This window comes from Mauremys reevesii, linkage group 4 (assembly GCF_016161935.1).
Source record: "Mauremys reevesii isolate NIE-2019 linkage group 4, ASM1616193v1, whole genome shotgun sequence".
Lineage (NCBI taxonomy): Eukaryota > Metazoa > Chordata > Testudines > Geoemydidae > Mauremys > Mauremys reevesii.
Window position 1 is genome coordinate 37,413,243 of NC_052626.1, and position 21,791 is coordinate 37,435,033.

At 47.2% G+C, this 21,791-nt stretch overlaps 1 protein-coding gene across 9 annotated transcripts in view; it reads left to right on the forward strand.

The window, feature by feature from the left end:
* The window catches only part of STON2 (stonin 2), a 110,584-nt gene that overhangs the window by 49,518 nt on the left and 39,275 nt on the right, over positions 1-21,791 (forward strand). The window lies entirely within an intron of this gene.

Genomic DNA, 21,791 nt, shown 5'->3' on the forward strand with positions numbered 1-21,791 from the left:
CTTTCACTACCACCTCCTCAAAGAGCTGAGGATGCCAAACATCACCTACGTGCCTGTGGACTTTGTTTTGAGATGGAAACTATCAACTTGAAAATCACATATCTGTCTGGAAAACTTTATGTACTATAATTGAGTATGTTTACTTGGTGCGTTTGAGAGTACTTTGTGTGTAGTCAGTCAGTTTCGCCTGTTTGTGTCAGTCTGTAGCACGACAGCAGAGAAGACAAGCACATTAAAAGACAGGAAAATGTGGTTATGAATGCACAAAAATTGCTGGGAGGATGGAGGGGTTCTAATGCATAGGTGTCACATATGACTGCTCTTTTAAATTTTGAATTGACTTTCAAGTTGACATCCCTATAATGTGATGGGAATGGAAGTCAATGTTTGCTTAATATGCTGATTCTGATGAAGGGGGAGAATTAACTTTCAAGAGGGTTTAGGCATTGGACTGAGATTCTGGAGATTCAGATTCTGTTTCCTGCTTGGCCACAGACTTCCTATGTGATGATGGGCAGATCACTTAATCTCTATGTTTCTCAGTTCCCAATCTGTAAAATGGGGATGATGATAATTCCCTAGCCTTCGAGACTATTGTGAGGATACAGTCATTCATCTTTGTGAGCTGCTCTGATGCCATGCTGATGCACACCATAGAAAAGCCTGTAAAATAAATAACACGTCACCCCATAGCTTCTGCTGCAGGAGTTTCTGTATTGAAGTAGTAGTACAGGAGGGGGCTGCAGCTTTGTGAAAGCTTTGGAACACGAGGGATTCCTTTATCAATCAGTTTTATGATGACTCTCTCACCTCTAGACAGACTTGTTATCCTGCTTATGAATTTTAAAGTACATCAAACGTAGTCTGGCTTTGAAATTATCATCCACTATGTCCTTCCTGAAAACGGAGAATTGCCCCTCCTTCTCAAGAACTGGGGAGCACTTTGTTAACAAGCTTGACTAAACAAGTCTTTATTAAACTGTTCATGTTGCTGGGTTGGGGGATTTATTTGTCCCCATCCTCCATTCAGACCGTGACCTGGATGAATCAACTGTAATGCCCAAGATCTGAAAAGCTTTGATCTATATAGTCGTAACTGCAATTAGCAGCTCAGCAGCTTGTTTCCTGGGGCAGGAGAAGGCCTTGGGGTTTCCTAGTGTGTAACTAAATGTCACTCACTTTGAGTGTCAATCAAGTAATTCAGCAGCATGTGATTTCTCCAGTAAATCCCCAGTCCCATGAAAATCAATGGAAGTTTAGGATGGTACTTGGGCCATCGTGTTCATTGTGGTCTCTCTGTGGCACCTCTTTATGAACTGATACCACAGCCTCTATGTCATGACTGTCACTCACATTGCTTTTACCTACATACTACAAAAGAGCAGGGAAAAGTAGTGGGCCAAAATCTTATTTCTCATTGGTGTAAAGGGGCCAGCTGTGGTCCAGGGAAGAAACTTAGTTTCTCTCAGCCGCTAGTATTAGCATTCTTCCAGAAACTCTTGTCCAAATATAGTTCATCTCTCTTTTGATGGGGTGACACAATTACAAGGGGCATGTGTTTCCACTATTCCATGTTAGACTATATATTGGCCTTTGATAAAAAGTCATCTCCAAATTGAAGTTAAAGAGAAACACCAATTATTTTACCTAGTATCAAAACAAAACATGAAATTTCAGTCTAGGACCTAGGTGATGCATTATTCTCTCCAAACTGGCGAACAAGATTCCAATCTTATTTCTTGTAGATTTACACCTGGCTTCCTGTGTAGTGCACTAACTCACCATGTAGACAAGCCCTTAGTTCAGCAGTGACCATGGGGAGTGCCTGATATTGCTTAAGAGCAAACTTCTAGGTAAGCTGATCATGAAGCAGTGTTCACAGCCTCTGAATGGAGTTTGGTCCAGTCCAGGTCTCCTCTTCTGCAAGGATGGTGGTTGTAACATGAAGAATTGTGAGTTGGCCCTAAATCGGGTGTGAAGGAGAATGAGGGCGTTCTGATGGATCATGGAGGATACTAGGTTGGGAATGAGTTTATGAAAATTTGGAGAGCCCAAGGAAACCCTCAGCAAACCTTTCCTGCTACTGAGAATCCACTAGGGTGTGGAGTAGTCTCCCAAGAGAAGTGGTGAAAGCTACATCACCAAGGATATTTAAAACTAGATCTGACAAAACATTGGGAAGCATATAGACCAATCCTGTTCTGGCCCATAGGGGGTGGACTAGATATCTACCCAATAGCTCTCCTTCATCTCCAATTGTATATTTCTAAAATGTGTAACAAACTTCTCCTCTTCAAGGGATGAAAGGGTTAATGCTATCTGGGTGAAAATCTCTGCTTCCTATTAAGTGAGTTTCCCAGGGCCTGTTAGTGACATCCTTGCGCACCTGCACCTAACGGGGGGTGGGAGCTTAGTTTCAATGGCCGAATTAATTATGAGCTCTAATTGGTGACAAGAAACAAAGGAAAGGCTTGGGGAAGCTGATCTCATCTCTCTGGCCTCTTTGCTTTGCTGTCTCAGCCATAAAGATGGGAACCAGGGACAGCAGGCAGAAAATTCTGTCAAAAGGCTTTTTGTGGGTGCGTGGAGGGTTGGGCAGGGGATGGAGGAGGGTGAAGGGGCCGGGTGGAAAGAGTGAGAAATAGATCGATCACATTTGTTTAGGAAGTCAGGGCTTCAGGCTGGAATTTTCATCCTTCCAAGCGACAGGGTTGGTTTAAGCCACGCACTTGGTTGTAAAAGTTTTGTTTAAGCAATTTACCCTCTGGTTGATCCTCCACCTTGTTCTGCCCTGACCTCAACCTGCCACAAGCAGGTTACAGTCTCTGTTATGGAGGCTGTTTTTTCTTCTAGCACTTACAGGTAGAGAAAATCCAGTCTGCTACATGAAAGTGATTGCTGAGGGAAATGTTGGGGAGAAGGGACTGAGAAGAGGTGTGCATAAGGGGTTTTGTGGTTAAGAGGCAGACCTGAGAGTTAGGAAATGTAAATCCCAGATCTGCTACTGACTCACTGTGTAATCGTGGCCAAGTCATTTAAGCTAAAATTCTCAAAAGACTAATTCTAGGTGCCTCAGTATTTGATTGCCCAACTTGAGAAACCCAGAGCTTGATTTTCAGAGGTGCAGAACTGAAATTGGTGGGAGCTGAAGCGCTAAGCACCTCTGCAAATTGGGCTGTAAGGTATCTCAAGTTGGACTCCCAAAATTCATAAACACTTTTGAAAATGTTGGTTTTAACCTCTCTCTGCTTTAATTTCCCCATATGTAAAAAGCGATAGTTATACTTCCCTACCTCAGAGGGTTAATTAATATTTGTAAAGAATGTTGAGCTCCCTGAATGGAAGGTGTGAAGAACTGCAAAGTATGCATCCGAAGAAGTGAGCTGCAGCTCACGAAAGCACATGCTAAAATAAATTTGTTAGTCTTTAAGGTGCCACAAGTACTCCTGGTTTTTTTTGCGGATACAGACTAACAAGGCTGCTACTCTGAAACCTGCAAAGTGTTAGTGTTCTTATTGCTATTGTTGCTAAGAATATTATATTGAAATTTGAGCTTGAATCCACACGTCTCACAATAATATACATTCAAGCTAGAGGACTGGGGAAAGAAATCTAGATTAATAAATTCATGAATTCCATGGCCAGATCATCTAGTTGTGATCATCTAGTCTGACCTCCTATGTAACACAGGCCATAGAACTTCCCCAAAATAAAACAAACTAATTTAGTTTAAATGGCACAGGTCACGCTAGAACCTGCAAGGCCAAATTTTCTAGCAAAACCCCTGTTTCCCCAGAAGACAGTGATTTCTGCTGTACTCTGCCATGCAGGAGGCTTGGGTTTGGATTTTGGTCCCAGTCTCCCTTCTTGGAACAGGGAATACAGTGGAGACTGTGTCCTTTGCCCTTGAGAGGATAAGAACAACAGCCATCATCCCTCTGGCAGATCTTAGTAATGTTCATAGAGACATGAAGACATCATAACCTATCCTTGCTGTGAGGAGAGTGGTTATGATGGACAAAGGTAAGAGAAACTGTAGGGATCCTCTGGGATCCCCCAGGAGGGGAAACCACCTATTTTTAATATTTATATTTCAGTAACACTTACAGGCCAACCAGGTCAGGGCCACATTGACTATAGAGACATATACAAGGAAATGACAGTCCTTGCCCCACATAGATTACAGTATAAAAGACAAAACATGATTTTCCAATTCCCGCCTTGAAATAAGGGGCTCCACCTCTTCAACACTCATGCACTCACTGGCAATTTTCCAGAAGTCAGAGGGTTTTGGAGAGTAATTCAGAATTCTCCAGTTTGTGTTGTTTGGATTAAACTTCTTTATAAGGTTGCTTCTTGTTTTTCTAACTCTCCCCTCAGAGTCTTCATAACTTACTCCGAACACCACAGGTTGCTTCCTGCAAAATGCATCTTCCCTGGGGAATTCCCTCTGCGCTGGGAACTATAGCTCATGATGCCAGATTCTGGCATGATATCACAAGACCCCTCTCTGCAGAGAGGAGGCAGCACATACCGTGAAATGCCCCAAAGTCCAATTTTCATCTTTCTGCGGACATCATCTTTATTTTTTGTGGACTTCTATTAACTACCTCATAGATCTCTTTATCCAACTTTTTGTTATCAATCAGTGGGGAGAATAGCCAGTCTTATGTGGCAGGTGTGTGTGTGTGTGTGTGTGCGCATTCACTACATCTCTCAGGTCTTGGGGTGGTCCTGGGCAAGGAAGTCTCATTGATTGATTCTTTCATCCGGCCCATCCACTCCCAAAATGGATTACTGCTGACCTCTTCTATGTAGAGTTGAGCAATTTTTTTTCAATTAATAGATTTTTTTAATCAAAAATGCATTTTTGGTGCTCTAAAACTGTTCATAAATTCAGGACAAATTCAATGACTAGTTTGGCTGAGAAAAATCTAAAATAATTTCTAACAGTTCAAAAAATAACTAGATAAGTTCATGGCGGATAGGTCTAATGGCTATTAGCCAGAATGGGTAGGGATGGTGTCCATAGCCTCTGTTTGCCAGAAGCTGGGAATGGGCAACAGGGGATGGCTCACTTGATGATTACCTGTTCTGTTCATTCCCTCTGGGGCACCTGGCATTGGCCACTGTCAGAAGACAGGATACTGGGTGAGATGGACCTTTGGTCTGACTCAGTATGGCTGTTCTTATGAAAAAGTTCATGTTTCATTTTGACTTTTTTGTTTGAAAATAGTGTTTCAAATTCAAATTTGGCCAATTTTTTTTTAAGCAGAAAAACACCCACATATGGACAAACTGAAAAAATTATTTTGAATCAACACAAAACATTTTGGTTGATTTTAAATCCCTTTTTTAAGTTTTCAGTTTGACAAAAAAAATAAAAATGGTTTCAGTTATTAGCCATCTGGATTTTTTTTTCCAGTTTGGTCCCCAAACCCAAAATCCGTTATTTGCTCACTCTACCTGAGTCATTAATGTAGCCCTCTAGTGGGGCAGCCTGCTTTACTCACTGTAGGTGATTTCAGTCAGGTCTACTGCCTGCTGTTCTCATTTGAATTTTTTTGTACCCTCCTCATCACCCTTGTCCTACTCATTGTTGCTTCATCTGGTCCATCTCATTGTTGGACCCAAACCATGGGACCATGGCTCAGTCTTTCCTTGTGGTTTCCACATTTGGTCAGCCTGCACCATCCAGACCCTAATTCCACTTACCATGTGTACAACGAATTCATTTAAAATTCTTTCACTTTTTTTTGACAACTTGACAGTGTCAGTGGAAAATCAGTGAGATCTTTGCAAGCTGGGCACTTTAAAGTCTTCCAGATAGCTCTTGTCTTGAAATCTCTGTTATCTTTCCTGCTGCTTCAAGCTCAGTACATTCTGTCTCCCTATAATAATGAGTGGGGAAGTGAGGGAAACCCTCAGTAACCTTTGAAATGTTGTTATGAGAGTGGAATGATGCTGGTTTTTCTCCGGGGACACTGACAGAGTTTTGTCCCTGTTGTCTGGAGATTTTATACTAAATTGGATTTTATATCTAAACTGTTTTAGGGGGACATCACCTGATAGGAGATTTGGAATGATATGGGGCACGTTTTGCATCAAAGGTATTATGTTCTGTTTCATTCTAGGGACAATTAAATGGTATCAAGCTACCTTTCCCCAGTGCACATGGCCTTTATTTAGCTTGAAAGGGACTAGGGAATGTTTATACATTTCCATCAGGGAGTGAAACAATAGGGAGGAATGGATTTTTGAAAGTGTGATGAATACTGTGAATTTAAAATGTTGATTCCTGTTTGGCCTGGTCTGGAAATACATTCAAACTAGTTCACTTGGGAGCGGATGGGGAAGAAGAATGTATCAGGCGGCAGCGTTGGTATATGAAGAGTTAACTTCAGAAAGCGATTCAGCTGCTGGCATTGGGAGGAGGCTGCTGGGCGCTACCGCAAGGTGATCAGTTGACATGCTTCTTGCCAGAACAAGGAGGTGTATTTATTTTTCCCATTTAAATAAATAAAAGCTTAACTTTTCAAGTTAGTCAGATATTTGTCTCCAACCATCCCGCCCCGCGCCCGTCTCTCCTGCCAAACTCTCTGCCTGTTCCCTGCCCCCTCTCTGCCTATCTCCCGCCCCTTGTCTTCTGGGTGTGCCTGATCGCAAAGTAACCTGCACATTTTTTCCTATCTGCCCTTCCCACGCGAACAAGACGGGCCGATTGGCAGGCATGAAAACAGCCACGGGTCCTGCTCAAGCATGCAAAGTGCATACCTCCCTACACGACTCCCACACGGACGCAGCCTCTGTCTCTCTCTCTCTCACACACACACACACACACGCCCGGCGAGCCTGAAAGCCATGGGTTGGCGTAGAGGAACTTGCTGAAGTGCTCTGCCCTCCCCCCGGGTAAGTGCAACAAGTGAGAGGAATAAATTCACCTGAGTGATCTGTTTCTGTTTGGTTTCAATTCCGGGGGATCCAGAAGCTGCCGTGGGAGAAAGGACTACAATGATGGGGTCACTAACGTGGGGAGAGGAATGGGTAGATTTTAAAAAGCCAGTTGGTTTGCAGAGAGAGGGAGCAGGTCGAAGAAATGTCTTAGCTGCTGAAGTCTGTGTGAACTTGTAACCGGATAGCATTGACTTGGGGAGGTGGGGGGAAGGGAAGGGAGCTGATGCTTAAAACTGGTGGGATGAAGCAGGATTGCCCTTTGGCCCTACAGAAGCCAGTTGGAAAGCTTTTATACCGTGTTTGTGGAAGGTGCAGCCTGTATAATGACATCAGCTTGCAGTGTTTTCCCAGGCTGAAATGTTACTTTGCCTGTTGCTATTTTTATAATGTCTCCCTTGCACTATTACCGATTATCTCAGTTTAAAAATTAAGAGGATGATGATGCGGGGAGGGAAAGTTGATGCTTACCTGTTTGGGGAGGTGATTTATTTTCTGATGGGGGATCCCATCATAAAACAAAATAGATGGGATTGTACCTTGCCTGATAAAAGCTTTTAGCTGCTTCTCTGCATGGTGAGATGAGGAAACCGAAACAAACAAAAATGAATGTATTAATTTGCTCCATGTATTGTGGAGGGGAGAATGGAAATCTGTGTGTAATACTATCTAGAAACGTTACAAGGTGTCTCCAGGAAAGAGGCAGAGGTTTCTAAACAAGTTTTGCCATGAGATTAACAGCTCAGAGGAGTTCTTTGTAGAAATTCAGTGGGTGAGTGAGCAATTCAGATGAATCAAGTGCTGCATAGTTTGGCGATTTCTGTGTTTCAACATTTGTTCTAAACACAATAAATTCATTGCACTAGTGTGCAGGAATAAATAACTGAATTTACAAACAACCAGAACTTTTGGGATGGGGTCCTGAAATGCAGAAAGCAAAGGTCTGTTAAAGGCAAGTCCTGTGGGGAGGATAATTTGATACCGGCTATTTTTTTACATGCATGTTATTTTTAAACAGTGGTTTGGATTGCGACCTGATTATATTTAAGAGCATAAAATATCCGTGCAGTGCATTTCTAGACATGAAGATGGGTGAAGAAATTCACACAAATATTGATGATTCTGTGCCTAATGAACACCATCCAGGCTTTCATTTCCTTATAACTCAAAAATTCTTAATTCAGCAGCAACTTTCCATGTGTGGTTTTGTCAGAGTGGTGAATTTTTTCAGGGAAGTTGCAGCAAAATCCATCCAGCTATTTTTAAGTTAACCAAGCTTGGGGGTGGAAAATTGTGTCTGTTTTTATACAATAATTAAAGCTGTTCATTCTGTGCACAGGAATTGCAAATGGCTGGACTTGGAACATTTTAAAATTTACCAGAGTCATTGATTTTAAGACCAGAAGGGACCATTGGCTGAGGGAACTGGGCTTATTCAGTCTGCAGAAGAGAAGAGTGAGGGTGGGATTTGATAGCAGCCTTCAACTACCTGAAGGGGGGATTCCAAAGGGGATGGAGTTAGGCTGTTCTCAGTGATGGCAGATGACAGAACAAGGAGCAATGGTCTCAAGTTGCAGTGGGGGAGGTCTAGGTTGGATATTAGGAAAAAAACGATTTCACTAGGAGGGTGGTGAAGCACTGGAATGGGTTACCTGGGGAGGTGGTGGAATCTCCATCCTTAGAGGTTTTTAAGGCCCGGCTTGACAATGATTTAGTTAGGGTTGGTCCTGCTTTGAGCAAGGGTTTGAACTAGATGACCTCCTAGGGTCTCTTCCCACCCTAATCTACGATTCTATGATTGTGATCATTCAGTCTGACCTGGAACCAAATGAATTCCCTGAATTAATTCCTGTTTTGAATGAAAGCGTATCTTTTAGAAAAATATGTGGTGATGATTTTAAAATTGCCAGTAATGGAAAATCCACCATAATCGTTGGTGTCTTGTTCCAGGGATTACTTACCCTCACTATTAAAAAGTTGTGCCTTATTTCCACTCCAAATTTGACTAGCTTAACTTCCAGACATTAGATTTTGTTATATCTTTGTCTGCTACAGGGAAGAGCCCTCTGTTATCACATTCCTGTTCCCCATGTAGATACATATAGACTGTGATCGAGTCACCTCTTAACCTTCTCTTTGATAAGCTAAATAGATTTCACTTTAAGGAATATTTTCCAATCCTTTAATCATTCTGGTGGCTCTTTTCTGAACACTATCCGCTTTTGAATTGTGTACCCTAGAACTGGACACGGTGTTTCAGTAAGGATCACACCAGTGCCAAATACAGAGGTAATATAGGGTTTGGCTACACTTGCAGGTGTGCAGCGCTGGGAGTTAAAGCTGTCTTTGTACAGCTGTGTAGGGAAATCGCTGGAGTGTGGCCACATTTGCAGCATTTGCAGCGGTGTTGGGAGTGGTGCATTATGGGCAGCTATCCCACACAGCACCTCATCCCATTTTGGCGCCATTTTGGAACTGTGGGTTGTGGGAAGGGGGCGGAGGGGGCGGGTCATTCTGCTTCCTGTCCCAACGCCCTGTGATGCATCGCTTCACATCCCAGCAATCCCTGTTTTTCCGTCCACGTTTGGCGCCATCTTGCCTCTTTCAACGGTTTCTATGCAGCGCGGTTTCTGTGGGAAATGGAGCCCGATCTGCTGAGGAATATGCTGATGAGTCTCGCCAGCACATCACGTTTGGCAGTTGAGCTATTCCTTAAGATCCAAAGTGGTGATGAGTCCGACGATGATAGCGAGTCACCTGATGCGTATGACACTAAATTGCTTCTGGCATTCACGGAAATGCTCAGCACCGTGGAACGCCACTTTTGGGTTCGGGAAACAAGCACTGAGTGGTGGGATCACATCGTCATGGAAGTCTGGGATGACGAGCAGTGGCTGCAGAACTTTTGGATGAGAAAAGCCACTTTCATGGGACTGTGTGCTGAGCTCGCCCCTACCCTGCAGCACAAGGACACGAGATTGAGAATTGCCCTGACAGTGGAGAAGCGGGTGGCTATTGCAATCTGGAAGCTGGCAACTCCAGACAGCTACCGATCGGTCGGGAACCAGTTTGGAGTGGGAAAGTCGACTGTTGGAATCGTGTTGATGCAAGTTTGCAGGGCCATTAATCTCATCCTGCTAAGAAGAACCGTGACTCTGGGGAACGTACAGGACATTGTGGATGGCTTTGCACAAATGGGTTTCCCTAACTGTGGAGGGGCGATAGATGGGATGCATATTCCTATTCTGGCACCACCCCACCTAGCATCCGAGTACGTTAATCGGAAGGGGTATTTCTCTATGGTTCTCCAGGCGCTTGTGGCTCACCGTGGGCGTTTCATTGACATTAACACAGGCTGGCCTGGAAAGGTGCATGATGCACGCATCTTTCGGAACACTGGCCTGTTCAGGAAGCTGCAGGCAGGGACTTTTTTCCCAGACCGGAAGATCACAGTAGGGGATGTTGAAATGCCCATTGTGATCCGTGGAGACCCCGCTTACCAGTTAATGCCGTGGCTCATGAAACCGTATACAGGGAAGCTTGACAGGAGCAAGGATCAGTTCAACTACAGGCTGAGCCGGTGCCGAATGACTGTGGAGTGTGCTTTTGGCCGTTTAAAGGGGCGCTGGTGATCTCTGTATGGGAAGCTAGACTTGGGGGAAAGCAGCATCCCCGCGGTTATATCCGCGTGCTGTACCCTCCATAACATTTGTGAAGGGAAGGGTGAAAAATTTAGTAAGGCATGGACCTCTGAAGTTCAATGCCTGGAGGCTGAATTTGCCCAGTCAGAGAGCAGGGCTACTAGAGAGGCCCAGCACAGGACTGCAAGGATTAGGGATGCCTTGAGGGAGGAATTTGAGGCTGAAAACCAACAGTAATGTTTGGTGCCTTGCACGGGAGTGAAGTGCAGTGGTTCCAATGTTAGTAGGAATCTGTGTTTCCTATGCTGATTTGCAGTGCCTGTTTCTTTCCTGGTCTAAGGTATCTTTGACTTTCTGCAATAATAAAGAATGTATTCAAAGCCAAGAATTCGTTATTGAAAAGAAAATAACTTTATTGACAGACACGCAACATTTTGGGAACCTAAAAGGGCAGGGGGGTGGGGTGGGGAACTGTACAGTCACAGGTTTGAATATGTCCTGTCTGGAGTGCTGTGCAATGACTGCTGCACTTCAGGATGCCTATACTGCATGGTGATAGGGGTTGAGTGCAGAGGGTAAGGGTCGTAGTTCTCAGGGGGTTGGTGAACGTACAGGTGTTGGAGGCAGCTGATGGTGGTAAGAACCTGGATGCTGGGGAAGGGGGTTTTGAGCTGACATTGGGGCACAAGGGAAAGAGCTTTGGGACAGGGAGGGGCCGGCACGGTAGTGCTCTGCCTGCATGGCTACGAGCGCCTGGATAGAGTCCGCTTGGCGCGCCAGGATGCTTATCAGCTGCTTTGTGCTTTTCTTCCTGGCCGCTGCGTTTTTCTGGCGGATCCTGCTTTCCCTTTCCCTCCAGTCCTGCACTTTTTGATTCTCAGTGACAGAGTGATCCATCACTGCTTGCAGCAGGTCTTCTTTGCTTTTTCGCGGCTTCTTCCGGAGGTTTTGGAGTCTTTGAGCTGTTGATAACACGGGCAGCCGAGATCTCAAGGTTGCTTGTGGAAAGGCAAAAAAGGCAACACTTAACAGAGGCAGCATTGTTTATATCTCAGACAGTTATTCCCACACAGTGAAGGAGTAACATTCTTCACAATAGCATAATTTTCCCATACCAAAGAGAGCGCACATAACCCACAGGAGCCCCAAAATGGTGAGTAAGGGGGACTGATTGCTTCAGGGCTCTACTGACCTCGGGGTTTCTGTGTGTTGGGGAAAGCAAACAGCTGCAGGAGGCACCTACACTGAACATTCTCCCAACATTTTCCACAGGAGTTGATCCTGGAAGATATCTCACTGCTGCGGGTCACCTGGGAAGAGTGGGAGGGTCTTCTACAGCAATGCGGATTTTGCCCTGGCCCCTATGCAGCTTGCCTGTGTGCAGCAATGGTCCCCCCACCCTTCGCGGCACAGTGGTGTGGGCGCGTTAGCCTGACTGGGACAAGGACCACGGTGGTTCTCCCAATGAACTTGCGCAAGCGCATTGCCCACGCTCTGGCTGAAACTTTTGAAGAGATTACCGAGGCCGATTACCGCGACGTGATAGACCACATCAATGTGCTATTCCACATCTAGGCATGCATGCATGCAGCCCTAACCCTCCCTCCTCTCCCGAAAAATTTCCATCCTGAAAATAAAAGCCATTTACTGGGAACCCGCTTCTCTGTTTGTCCTCCACCAAGTACCAGCTGCTGCGACTGGCTACCCTCCTCCTGGCTTGAGAAGAGCTCCTGGCTGCATGTCTCCAGGGACTCCGGGGTGTCTCCCCGCACTCCAGTACACTCACTCTCGGTTTCCTCCTCCTCCTCTTCCTCCGCTTGCTCTGAAGTGTCCATCGTGGTCGTTGGAGTGGTGGTGGGGTCACCCCCAAGTATCGCGTCCAGCTCTTTGTAAAAACGACAGGTCGTGGGAGCAGCGCCGGAGCGGCGGTTTCCCTCGCAGGCTTTGAAATAGGCACTCCGCAGCTCCTTCAATTTAACCCTGCACTGCAGCGGGTCCCAGTCATGGCCCCTTTCCAGCATGGCCCTTGATACCTGCCCAAAGGTATTATAATTCCTACGGCTGGAGCGCAGCTGGGACTGCACAGCTTCCTCCCCACAAACACTGATGAGGTCCAGCAACTCGCCATTGCTCCATGCTGGGGCTCGTTTGGCGCATAGAGGCATGGTCACCTGAAAAGATTCACTGATTGCACTGCACACCTGCCTGAGCAAACAAGAAGGGGATTTTTAAAATTCCTGGGGCATTTAAAGGACGGGTCACCTGAGGCCAGGGCAGTAGAGTTCAAACTGATGAGCAGAGTGGCTGAACAGGCATTCTAGGATACCTCCGAATACCTCTGGAGGCCAATAACAGCGCTTTTGGTGGCCATACTGGCGGAGCAGCGCTGCATCACCAGCGCTGCAGTCGTTATTCCCCAGGCCGAGGTGGAGTACATGCAGCGCTGTAGTCAGGAAGATACAGCACTGTGTGTGCCCAGGGCCGCCCAGAGGGGGGGGGCAAGAGGGGCAATTTGCCCCAGGCCCCGAGCCCCACAGGGGCCCCCACCAGAGTTTTTCAGGGCCCCTGGAGCAGGGTCCTTCACTCGCTCCGGGGGCCCCGGAAAACTCTTGCGGGACCGGGAGCAGGAGCTTCTTCCGCTCCCGGTCTTCGCCAGCGCGGGATCCGTCAGCTCCTGGGCGGAAGGACCCCCCGCTGGCGAATTACCACTGAAGACGGAGCGGGACCCGCCGCCGAAGTTCAGTTCGGTCTTCGGCGGTAATTCGCCGGCGGGGGGGCCCTTCCGTTCCGGGACCCGCCCGCCGCCGAATTACCGCCGAAGACCGGGCTGCGCTTCGGCAGTAATTCGGCGGCGGGGGGGGGGGGCACCGCCGCGGGTCTTCGGGGCACTTCAGTGGCGGGTCCCGGAATGGAAGGGCCCCCCGCCGCCGAAGACCCCAGGCCCCCGGAATCCTCTGGGCGGCCCTGTGTGTGCCTTGCAAGTGTGGACGGTGAGTGAGTTGCAGCGCTGTAAAGCCACCACCAGTGCTGCAACTCTCCAGTGTAGCCAAGGCCATAACCTTCCTGCCTGATATTCCCTGTTTTATATATCCTAGATCACATTAGCCCTTTTGGCCAGTGTTGCACTGGGCATCATGTTTTGCTGATTGTCCACCAATTCCTGCGCCCCAAAGTATTTTTCACAGTCACTGTTTTCCACTTAGAATCTCTCATCCTGTCTTTCTGGCCTACATTTATTTTGTTCCTAGATGTGACACTTTATATAAGGTTGTATTGAAATGCATACTGTTTTCTTGTGCCCAGCTTACCATGCAATCCGGATTGCTCTGTATCAGTGACCTGTCCTCATTATTTACCATTCCCCCCATCTTTGTGTCATCTGTAAACTTTATTGGTAACAATTTTGTTTTCTTCCAGGTCATTGCTAAAAATGTTAAGTGGCATAGAGCCAAGAACTGATCCCGGGGGGACTGCACTAGTAATGCACCTACTGGATGATTCCCTGTTTACAATTATGTTTTGAGACCGATCATGTGAATGTGGTCCTCAATGTGAACGAGTTTCCTGGCTAAAACCAAAATTTTCAAATGTACGTGGTTAAATGTAGCCACTTATATCCATATGTAGGTGGACACATAAGTGTCTGAATATAAATATTGGTGCGAAAATTTAGGTGGTGTTGAAATTTTTGAAAATTCTTGATTAAATTTTTAAATAGAATGTGAATATCTATTAATATATAAATATATAATACACATACACAATTATAAGCTTAAATATACACCTCTACCCAGATATAACGAGATCCTTGGGAGACAAAAAATCTCACCGTGTTATAGGTGAGACCACGTTATATCAAACTTGCTCTGGCCCCCCCTGTTCCTTGTTCCCTGATCGCCCCCTCCAGAGACCCCAACCCCTCTGCCCCCTGACTGCTCCGACCCCTATCCACCTCCCCTCCCCCCGGCCCCTGACAGGCACTCACCGGCAGTGGCGGGAAGCAGAGCAGCCCAGCCCCAGCCCACTCCACTCCGCCACCTCCCAGCTGTGGCGCTCCGCTTCCTGCTGCCGGTGACTGTGGGGCGGTTGGGGAAAGGATGCCTCCCACACTCACCTGCGGCAGGAAGTGGAGAGATGCGGCCCCAGCCCACTCTGCTTTCCTTGCCCCGGCCCCAGCCGTGTCGCTGTGGGGCGGCTGGGGAAAGGTCCTGCACTCACCTGCCCGGCGGGAAGTGGAGCACCACGGCTGGGAGCTGGTGGAAGGGAGCTGGCTGGGACTGGGCTGCTCCACTTCCTGCCACTGGTGAGTGCGAGGAGGCTGGGGAAAGGACGCCCCCCCCCCGTTCTCACCTGCGGCGGGAAGTGGAGCGCTGGAGCAGGCTGAGGCCAGGCTGCTCCACTTCCGCCACTGCTGGTGAGTGCAGGGAGGATCCCTTCCCCCAAGCCCCCTCCCCCGAGCGACACGGCTGGGGCCAGGGTGAGGGAAGCAGAACGGGCTGCTCCCGGCCCCCCACTAATCCCCCGGGCCACTCTGGGACTGCGGAGTCCCCAAAAGTGCCCTCCCACAGCTCCTGTCCCCCAGACCCTGGGGGGGGGGAGCCCCTGACCGCCCCCGAGACCCTTTGCCCCTTATCGAACCCCCCGGCCTGGCCCGGCACCCTTTAACATGCTGCTCAGAGTAGCATATCAGAGCTTTACCACCTTGTATGCGGACCTGCCTTATATCGGGTCGCGTTATATCGGGGTAGCGGTGTATGTAAGTTTAAACTGTAGAGAGTCGTGGTTCTAACACTGGAGGTCCTGAATTCATTGTCCTAAGTGGATCATGCAAAGGAAAAGCAGTTTGAGTATTCACAGCATGAGGTGCTATCTGTTTTGCATCCTCTTGCTTTGCCCACTGCCCAGAATCTCCTGACAACATTGCTGTATTCAAGACCATATTCTTGACTTATAGGTGGCCTAATATTTTAATAGTACAACTCTTAACTTCCCCACAAGCTGTATGGTCCATCTATCCCTGCTTGAGCCATGTTCAGGTATTATACACATATTGACACTGTACTGTAGTAGCTCTGGCAGTTCTGATGCCCTTATATTAGTGGTCACTGTTGGTTATTCACATTCTGAAATAATTGTTTCACAAACCTGTTGTGAACTATAAATATGCCAATAAGAAATGAAACCTTTGTGTTCATATTCAAGCGTAGGTTTAATGTGATTCTCCTTATTATGGAAAGAAGCATGTACCAAATCACTGTATTCATGCTAATATGTAGATAGATAGATAGATAGATTGTTCACAATAAAGTACATTTAACGACCATGAGATCTGCAAAGTTACTTCCAGCTGAACACAGGTCCTGCTGCCTACAGAATGTGAGGGCCTTGCTTTATATCCCATCTGCAGTAGCAGGCAGGATGCACAGAACCAAACCACCTAAGGAATGTCTCTGCCATAGGCTCCAATTCCGTGTGTGCTCCGCAGCTCAAGTACCCACTTAAGGAAAAGGAGGTACTCAGCACCTGCAGGGCTGGGTTAATCTTTTGTGGGCCCCAGCACCCAGACAGTGGCCCCACCTGCTTCTCTGCCTGTGCTCCGCCCCGAGGCCTCACCCCTGCTCGGCGTCTTTCCCCCGAGGTCCCACCCTTGCTCAACCTCTTCCCCACCCAAAGGCCTTGCCCACATTCTGCCGCGAAGCCCCATCCCCTCCCAGCCTCTTCTCCCCAAGGCCCTGCCCGCTGCTCACACAAGGGGGAGAGGGTGGAGAGGAGCACCTGCGGTCAAAGACAAAAGTCAAAGTCTACTAAGTGATTAACTCGCACTGGCATCTGGCCACATGTTGGCAAATACAGCAATCCTTTTTCCAGGTGGTGCCTTGATAGGAAATGGGGAAACCAATGTAGCTAAAAGAATCAACTGAACTTTCTTCTCCCCAAATTTAAACTGAACCCCAGAGCTTCTAAGAAGCTGGAAACTGTTCAGTTTTCTTTGCTTTATTGCCTAGTTTGCAGCTGCTGCAGCATGTACGGGTTCCAGCTGGGACCAGAGAGAAACACTGAAATGTCAGGAATGCTGATCCAGCTGTATTTCTGCCCTGACCTGAAGTGCAGGAACTCTCATGAACGAGTCTATTCTCGTGAGGTTTCCACAGTGATTTCTAGACCTAAAAGGTTTAGAGAAAATTTCAAACTTTGTTGTTTTTTCTGAACCGAGTTTGCAAACCATTTGTGTAGAGCAGGGATTCTCAAACTGGGGGTTGGGACCCCTCGGGGGTTGCGAGGTTATTACATGGGGGCTTGTGAGCTGTCAGCCTCCACCCCAAACACCGCTTTGCCTCCAGCATTTATAATGGTTTTAAATACATAAAAAAGTTTTTAATTTATGAGGGGGGGCGGGGTCTCACTCAGAGGCCTCCTATGTGAAAGGAGTCATCAATACAAAAATTTGAGAACCACTGGTATAGAGAGAGAGGCTTGAACCAGAACTCTGGTTCTTCCAGTTGAACCAAAAAGAACCCTTCCCCTGTCCGAGATGGGAGCTGTGTTTGCTTCTGCTGGAAGTTGCTCCTTCCACCTTTTATGAACCATAGATTTAGAGTCGACGAGGATCAGACTGACCAATGGTAGGAAGTAAAACAAGTACTGTTGATCTAAGTCAGTGGTTACCAACCCGTAAATCACGATTGATTGGTTGATCCTGGAGCCTCTGCCTGTCGATCGCCGGTCGCTAAAAGTCCGGCGGGGTAGCGGGACTAAGGCAGGCTCCCTGTCTGCCCCAGCCCCACGCCACTCCTGGAAGTGGACAGCATGTCCCTGCAGCCCCTGCGGAGGGGGCAGGGGTCTCCGTGCACAATGCTCCTGCAAGCACTGCCCCCCCTGCTCCCATTGGCTGGGAACAGGGGGCTGCGGGGGCAGTGCTTGCAGGCAGAAGCAGCATACAGAGCCATGTGCCCCTTCCCCGCCCCCACCCCGAGGCCGCAGGGGCATGCCGGCTGCTTCCAGGAGTGGCGTGGAGCTGGGGCAGGCAGGGATCCTGCCTTAGCTCCACTGAGCTGCCAACTGGGAGCCACTTGAGGTAAGTGCCACCCAGTGGGAGCCCACACTCTTCTGCACCCCAGCCCTGAGCCCCCTCCCAGAGCCAGTACCTCATGCCCCCTGTATCCCAAACCCTCTCCTCCACCCCAAACTCCTGCCCCAGCCCTGAGCCCCCTCCCAGAGCCAGCACCCGATATCCCCTCCTGCACCCGAACCTCCTTCTGCACTCCAACCCCCGGCCCTGAGCCCCCTCCTGCAGCCAGAACCCCATATCCCCTCCTGCACCCGAACCCCCTCCTGCACTCCAACCTCCGTCCCTGAGCCCCCTCCTGGAGCCAACACCCCATATCCCCTCCTGCACCTGAACCCCCTCCTGCACTCCAACCCCCGGCCCTGAGCCCCCTCCCGGAGCCAGCACCCCATATCCTCTCCTGCACACCAACACTTTGCCGCAGCCCAGAGCTCCCTCCTGCACCCAAACTCCCTCCCAGAGCTTGCACCCTCACCCCCTCCTGTACCCCACAACCTGCTCCAGAGTCAGCCCGGGGTCCCCTCCCACACTCCGAACCCCTCGGCCCCAGCCCAGAGCCCTCACCCCCTTCCTGAGCCCCATCCTGCTGAAAATGAGTGAGGGTGGGGGAGAGTGAGCGACGAAGGGAAGAGGGGATGGAGTGAGTGGAGCAGGGTCTCAGAGAAGGGGCAAGGTAGACCCTGGGTTGCACTTAAATTAAAGTGATCTTGTGCATAAAAAGGTTGGAGACCACTGATCTAAGTTCTTTTCTTCCTCTTAGAGCATCTATAGTAAGGTTGGATATCTTTTAAAAAGATTATGCTGTAGCTCAACCAGAAGTTATGGCCTTGATGCAGGAACTTCTTGCTGAAAGTCTACGGTGTATATTTACGCACATCAGACTGGATGACCGCAATGGTCCCTTCTGGCCTTCAAAATTTATCATGCTATTTGCGCCATGCCTGCATGCGCTTCTTGAGATCCTGCACCCAGGGCCAGGTTCGTTAAATTCCAGTGGAGCTCTGCCTCCTGCTGGATGGCCTGAATTTGCCTGGAATGTGGGCTATATTTATGTTTGGGAAATGTTAACTTGGGTAATTGAATTGACTTGTCATTAACACTGAAGAATACTGCACGGAGGAAAGAGACAGAACATGCTATTTTAATTATGACTTTATGTTAAAAGTGTACAGCAACTACTGGGCATTTTTAATCCACCTGGAAACCTGACAATTCTGAGAACACTTTGAATTTTCTCCCCTTTGTTTATTTTATTGCTTCTGATGGACCCAAAAGGAAGGCAGTTCCAAACCAGTTCTGTAACAACCCCACCAGCTTCTGCTGCCCTTTGCTGGCAATGTGCAGTAAAGGGTTAACACTTCTGGCTGCTCCTTAAGAGCTGTGCACAGCCTGTGGGCTAGGCAGTGTAGCAGGGATTTGGAATGGACATGTTCACTCACCACCACCCCATAGCAGTGGCTGCAATAATGTTGCCAGTGAATCACATTCACCCTGCTGCTATAGCAACAGGTTGAAAATTCTTCTGTCTGAGCTGTTGCCTCTGTTCAGAAATGCCTGGTTTGCAGACAGCTTTATTGTCTGCAGGACAATTGTCTTCCCATGAACTTTCCATGAAGCAGCTTCCCCAAGATAAAGAGCCCAACACAAAGCAGGGGCTAAATGTAATGGGGAGATTTAAAGGGGGATCTCCCTTAATTTGTGTTTTAATTGTAGGGGAGAGATGGGCAAAAGAGTTCAGACTCCTCACAAGGAGGGAAGGGAGTGTGGTTGGTTTTGCAGGGGCTTGCTAATTACCTACTGATGCCTCATAGGAATGAGATTGTACATGAGAGGACTGGTTGATTTAGAGGATTCGTTAATGGGTGGCATAGTCTTTCATCTTTAGGTAACCATTCAAGTCAAGTCGTTACCATCTGATGGCAGTCCAGAGGCTTATGTTAAATGAGTTTGGTGGGTCTCGGTCCAATTCATGTTGGACCAGTGTTTACATCACAAAAAAAATCACTCCAGATGGTTCTAATGGACAGCTTTATTCAGTCTCAACAGAGAGGCCAAGCACAGAATGAGGCATGTGGTAAGAAGGTAGCTTGTATTGCTCAAAGTTGTTCTTTCAGGTCAGGGATAAAGCACAGTGATGGGGCAGTTGGGGGGAAACATCCTGTGTCTGTCAGTGGGTAAATAAGAACTTAATCTCCAGGGCTGTCAGCCTTTCAGGAGCACTAAAATTCTTATGCACTTGTCTCCAGTGCAGTCTACTTCCTTTACATAAACAGATATACATTTTAATTACACCTACCATTGCCCCAGTGACCTAGGTGGAGTTGAACCAGAGTAAGTGAGAGCAGAATCTGGCTTGATGAATTCAGGTGGGGAATAAGCACGTCCATCAGCAAATGATATGTGAAATGTTACTTCTAAAGTAAATGTTTAATGCAAAGCTTTACATGAAGTATATGTGCCTTGTCCACTTGTCTGGCCCTTCCACATTCCTTCTTTTGACCTTATTGTCACAGAGGTGTCTAGAGGTCAAAGATTACACTGCATGCTCATATTCTATAAGAAGTCCCTTATGGAAACAGCATTCTAGGAATACCCAGTTCAGACCTTCCTAATGGTTCAGTTTAATGTGGTCTCTGTTTCTGGCTACTTGTCTATACCTGAATGTCTCAGAGTCAGGAGAGGTGAAAATATCACCTCCATAACTACTGAGACAACTATGCAATATTACTTCATGGGAGAAACTTCTTCTTGTCCCCAACCAGGGATCAGATTATACACCAAAACATGAGACTATATTGTTTCCCTAGTCAATGTAACTGCAGATTCTATTCTTGTTCATAGAAGCTTTATCCTCTTCAGAACCTTTCGATTTCTGTCCATAATATCCTGCAACAGTGAGTTCCACAGCTTCATTATGCTTTGTTTTAACAAGCATTTCCTTTTACCTGTTCAATGGTTGTTGCCTATTTCATTCCTGAATGTCCTTTTGATATTTTTGTATGGCTAAAGAGAAATGCACAACTGACTTTTTCATTAATATTGTTCTGCCTTTACTCTTCTTTCCAAACTGAATAGTCCCAGTCCTTTAAATATCTTTTCATCTGGAATCCCTTCACTTCTCTAATCATTGATCCTAGAATCATAGAGGATTAGGGTTGGAAGAGACCTCAGGAGGTCATCTAATCCAACCCCCTACTCAAAGCAGGACCAACTAAATCATCTCAGCCAGGGTTTTGTCAAGCCGGGCCTTAAAAACCTCTAAGGATGGAGATTCCACCACCTCCCTAGGTAACCCATTTCAGTGCTTCACCACCCTCCTAGTGAAATAGTTTTTCCTAATATCCAACCTAGACCTCCCCCACTGCAACTTGAGACCATTGCTTCTTGTTCTGTCATCTGCCACCACTGAGAACAGCCGAGCTCCATCCTCTTTGGAACCCCCCCTTCAGGTGGTTGAAGGCTTAATCCCCCCTCACTCTTCAGTTCTGCAGACTAATGTTTCCTGAAACTGATGTTTCCTTTCGGAGACTTCAGTTCTTTCAAGGCTCTGCTGTTAAATCCCACATGGCCCTTTAGAAAAGTTGTGCTTTGTTTACACAACAGAGGAAGCTGCTGGCCCCTGTTTGTTGTTTTTCATGCCATTCACATTCTGTCCTCTACTGTCTCTTCTTTCAGCCAGCCAGCCACCAAGCTGCTCTTAGATGTCCATCAGAGTGGGGGAGGGCTACAGAACATTAAAGAAACCACTTACCATATTAGGTAAGAGGGAAAGGTTTATTAGCACAACCTCTTCCTTGATGTAATTACTTCCCTCTCTTGTCATCCTGCATCCTGAAGATGTGATAGGCCTTTTCCATCTCTGTGCACTATTATCCTATGTATGTGCTAAATATTCCATCTTTTTTATCTCTTTTTCTTCCCTCAATAACACAAACATTCATTTCCATTTGGGTGTCTGTCATACTCAATGTAGGCATTGCTATAATGCAACAGAGCAATGTTCCATCCTCTCCCAGTATTCTACCTCCCTAGTAGTGACCTATAAAAGATATTCAATGACAGACGTTCTCATCCTTCTTTTATCAGCTCCCTTCAGGTTTCAGATTTCACTCCTCACCTCTTATACATGGCAA